The sequence below is a fragment of the Bidens hawaiensis genome, unplaced genomic scaffold (assembly GCF_021521415.1).
Source record: "Bidens hawaiensis isolate Kalapana, Puna unplaced genomic scaffold, B.hawaiensis_p1.1 tig00024238_1, whole genome shotgun sequence".
Taxonomy (NCBI): Eukaryota; Viridiplantae; Streptophyta; class Magnoliopsida; order Asterales; family Asteraceae; genus Bidens; species Bidens hawaiensis.
The window spans coordinates 144,213-149,649 of NW_027493812.1; positions in this window are offsets into that span (position 1 = coordinate 144,213).

The window sequence follows — 5,437 nt, forward strand, 5'->3', positions numbered from 1 at the left end:
GAGGGAGACACATGGCAGGATCCGAAGAGGCTGGCATCTGAAGATTTGTCATGATGTTTTGATATTATCATTTATGTTATGTTTTAAAAGACAAGTTTCGAATGTTTGTAATGAATGGTTGATTATTATTAATATTCCGCGAAAGTTTTAATTAACTCTGATATTTATAACTGTGTTTATGAGTAAATCCAACGCTAAAGTAAGGGACCGGAATCGGGGCCTTACACACAGTTCTAAATATCAGATTTAAGTAAAAACTTTTCGCGGAATAATAAAACTCAGCCATTTCTTACAAACTAGAATACTTGTCTTAAAACATCACAAATTATCTCAACACAAAACACAAAATAAAACATCATGCCTTCCATCTTCAGATGCCAGTCATTCAATCCATTCCATGTGTCATTCTTATGCTAGCTCTTTTAACATATATACCTGCGTGCATACTAAAAGTCAGCTACGCTGAGTGAGTTCTGGATAATCAGACAACATACAATACATTCATATACTACATACTCAACCTGCTTTACTTTCTTCGTACATACATAGTATATACCTTCATTCATATTGTCATACTTTCATACTTTCATATTTTATCTTACTTTACATACATACTTATACGTTTTAAAGAGCAATGCGCCCTACTTCCTCGAGTATTATTTGGGCCCAGTTCCCTTTCTGCCTCGGATATTACTAGGTTCCGGTTCCCTTCTTCCTCGAGTATTATTAGGGTCCGGTTCCCTTCTACCTCGAGTATTATTAGGGTCCGGTTCCCTTCTTTCCATACAATCATACATACTTTTCCATATATATATATATATATATATATATATATATATTCATACATACTCTTCTTAACCTTTTCTATAACATTCATATATCATTCATACTATTAGGGCTGATATTTTCGCTGCTGAGGATATGTTATCCTTGAAGATGTGACTGGATCTGTTATCCTCCCAAAGAGTTCCAGAACCATGTCGAAGATCAAGGATCCTCAGAGGTTAATATAATTAACAATTGTTTCACATGTGTAGGTTATTGTTCAACAGAAGTAACGGCTATATGACTTGGTCCACCTTAAATATCGCTACTGGAAGCTATCAGCACGTGGTCAATGAACGTTGGAAGGGTAGTGGAATAGTGGCGGATAGTTAGGAATGTTAGTTACATGTATTTTCTTTATATACATCGAGATATGATCGATTAGATATCGTTACTTCAACTCTCACACACTTAGAGCAGAAATCACAATTCTTTCTACACGTTAGAAGTTATTGTAACATCGATCTAATCTCCACAACCATTGTAACCCTTTTTTGTTATTAATAAATTGGTGATCGACGAGTTGTCATCACCCGGGGTGTTTTTCTTTTTATCTGAACAAAATCAAAGGGTTTTTCCTCGCAACAAATCTCGGTGTTCACTTCATTTTCATTCATATAATCGTTGTTATTAGCATAGCACTATACCTCACTTTTACGTTTTTGGATACATTATCCTTAGCTGATTTTTATCCAAAACAATTTGGCGCCCACCGTGGGACAATTGGTGCTATAATCCATAATACTCCTATCAAATTTTAATTTTTTAATACACATATTACTATTAACGGCCTCTCAATCAACCTCTGCTTCGTCAACCATGCCATCATCGGTTCCTCTCTCATCAAGGACTTTGCCACCGATGCCTCCGCCAATCACGGGAGCACAACGGCCTGCTGCTGTTGGAAGCAAGAAGCAATTACCAGTCTTCCAGAGCTCGAAAACCGTTGCTGCTGCACCGGTGGTTAATACTAACAGTGATTCATCTATGTTTTCGCAGGTTAAAGCATATATGGAGCAGTAGAACAAGACCAACCGGAGGATCCTTAGTGAGATAGAAGATCTCAAGGAGACTAAGAGGCCAGCGGAGGATCACACTCTTATGATGCCCAGGATGCTTGATTTCACCAGTCCAGGATCCATGGCTCAGTTCTCGCAAGGATCATCTATCTTTCAACAAGGGTCCATGGGTCCATGGGTCCACAAGCTCAGGGATCCTCACTATTTCAGTCAGGATCATCTATCCTTTAACAGGGGTCCATGGGTCCACAGGATCAAGGATTCTCACTATTTCAGTCAGGATCATATATCCTTCAACAGAGGTCCATGGGTCAACAGACTCAAGGATTCTCGTTGGTTCAGCCAGGATCATCTATCCTTCAACAAGGGTCCCTGGGTCAACAAACTCAAGGATCCTCAAATTTCCAATAAGGGTCAACCATCCTTCAACCAGGATCCTCTGGGCTATATCATCAAGGATCCTATAATTCCCAACCTCCAGGATCCTTCTTTCAGAATCAAGGATCCTCAGGAGTTCAACATCAACGATCCTCCAAAGTTCATGAAGGAGATTTCATTCCCATGCAGACTATCGCGTCGGGTGGTCCAACTCCTATCGCTGACTCTTCTTATCCCAGATACTCATCCGAGATGCCAACCTTCGCCCAGCAAAGAGGTAATTTGTATGATCCTTTATCCTTAGATGCTAACCGTGGTTCCATGCAGTATGCAGGTATCAACCAAGCTATGGACAAGGAGTTACAGAAGCTCAAGGATACGATATCCAGTGTTCCCGGGGTGATACGACCAATCCCATAGATACCTGAGGGAAGTCACAAGTTATCCAGATTTGCTCCACCTATCTGTGATGCTGAAATCCCGAAGCGATTTCAAACCCCCAACATGAAGACTTACGATGGAACCACTGATCCTGAAGAACATGTGGCACAATACAGAGAAAGGATGAAAATCAATCCTATTCCGGAGAGACTCAAGGAATCCGGTCTATGCAAGGGCTTCAGATCCACATTGATAGGATCGACATTAAAATGGCTGCTAAGTCTTCCTCTCTTTTCAATTACTTCTTTTTCACACATAGTTAACTTGTTCAACAGTCAATTTTCTTGTAGCAGGAAATTTGAGAAGTTAACAAGTGATTTATACCGAGTTATCCAACCAAGTGACGAATCCCTTAGGGATTTTGTTACAAGGTTCGGCAGGGAAGCTCTGGAAATCCCTAATGTTGACATGGCTACTGCTGTTGAAGCCTTCAAGATGGGACTTCAGATGGGCTCTCCCTTTTATAACGATCTTGTGATGACTCCATGCAGGTCTCTGGATGAAGTAAGGAACAGAGCACTAAGATTTATACGGCTGGAAGATGACAAAAGGATCCAAGAAAGATTAGGGGCGCAGACAAAACAAGAATCCCCTGACAAGAATAAAGGATCCTCATATAGGAACAACAACTCAAAGCCGTACAACAAGTTCATCAATCAAAACGTACGAGCAGTCGAAGAAGGAGATTATGATGAAGACTATCCCTGCATCTCCGAGTATTGTTTCTCCGTAGATACCCATGGCTTGATTTGTGCCATGAAGGATCTAGGGGAGAAAGCAAGGTGGCCCTGAAAGAACGAGAAGACGACCACCTTCAAAGACAAATCTAAGTGGTGTGCCTTCCACGAAGATTTTGGCCACATGACAGACGAGTGCATTGGCTTAAAGAGGGAAATTGGATACCTTCTAAGCAAGGGTCACTTTAAAGAGCTCTTGGGAAGGAAAAAATCCAAGATTCAAGATCCTGAAGATCTTCCACAAAAAGCAACACCACCACCACCAGATGCTCACGTGATCAACTTCGTCTCCAGAGAATACGACATATTTCAAACTTCTTGTCCCACAGAAGAATTCAAGTTGGATGATGAAAGAAGACCGCTCATCCCCACTACTCGAATAACTGATGAGAGAATCTTCTTCGACTCGAGTATCAAGGATCCTCACCCGGATGAACTGGATGTGCGAATGGTCAATTTCATCTCTGGAGGTTCAAACATATGTGGAACTTCTTTCTTCGCAGCAAGAAGGCTCGCGAAAGAGATTAAGTTGGATAACGGAGACAGACCAATAGTATCCACCACCTTAACGACAGATGATGTAGATGTCGTGCTCTAATCAAAAACAAGTATTTATGATGCTTAAATACCTATAACTAGTATGGGTAAGTAAGGTCGTCTCCACAGGGAATCAGTGGAAAGTGCAAGTAAAGTTCATTATTATTAATTATTATTCTAGGCGGACAGTCGATGTCAAGCAGAGTGTAAAGATGATTATAAGAACACACGATTACTTGGAAAAGTTTGTAAACAATAATGAGAAAACGATTCACTTCAGGTTCAGGTAATGTGATGACCGACTAATCACAGATTCATAAGATTAATTGCGCAGTAATTACTAAACCTAACAGTTGGGTTGTGAGGACAAACGATACCCTAACCGAATTGTTGACACAACTGAACTCCGGTTTACCCAATTACCAGTTTAAAATATGAAAACCAATTTTAAGCAATGACTAACGATTACTGGTTCAATGACATAAGAGCTAACCCTACATGTGATGAACACAACCAGATAAGTGATGCAAAGTTTGATAATCAAAATCATAAACTGTTTAAACAATCAATTCATAATGTAAGACAAGATTAAAAACATTCAATCAAGTTTATAATCATTCAAAACATAGAATCTGATCAAAGTTAGTTTACACAAAACCCTAGCCTAAAGTGAATACAATGGTTTTAGCCTGACATCGGCATCATGAAAGATTCGCTTATCTGATGAGAGGATGAAAGCATGCGATAAACGAACGAACCGGAGGCTTCGGGATGATGAAAAATCGTCCTAGGTCTTGTCTTTGGTTGAAGGAATGAAGGATATGTCGAATGGGGGTTGAAAACTCAATATAAAAGAGTTAGGTTTTAATTTCCCGTTCTGGAGGACTTTAGAGCGTCTCTAAAGTCCAGTGGGTGAGACTTTAGCGCGTCTCTAAAGTCTACTTTCCTGATGTTAGTCTTTAGAGTATCTCTAAACTCCCTTAGTGCCGCTCTAAGGGTGTTGACAGAGTTTTCTTTATTTTCTTCATTTATTTTGCATTGGAAAGCTTGCCAATCATTATGAGTCTTCTACATCTTCGTTCCAAGCCCGTAATTCATCTCGATAAGCGTCCTTAATGTCAAATATCCTGAAACACATATACACGCTTGAAGTACCAAAGTTCATATAATATTTAAACTAAAAGTAAACAAATAATATAGTAATATACACGACTTTTGCCCGACCATCACATCCCCACACTTATCTTTTGCTTGCCCTCAAGGAAACTCTTATGCAAGACATACACCTCGACCGATGATTCATCAATTACCAAGATTAATACTAGTGAGGTAAAAAGTCATACCCAATTCCCAAGAACTGACACTGTCAAGGTTGATAACCCACCAAATAATTTAATGTTACAATTTAAAACTATGGAACCGCCCAAACGAGTGTACTTTGTTTCCGGTTAAGGCATACATGTTCATACCCCTCATAATATAATATCTCTCCTCTCGGTT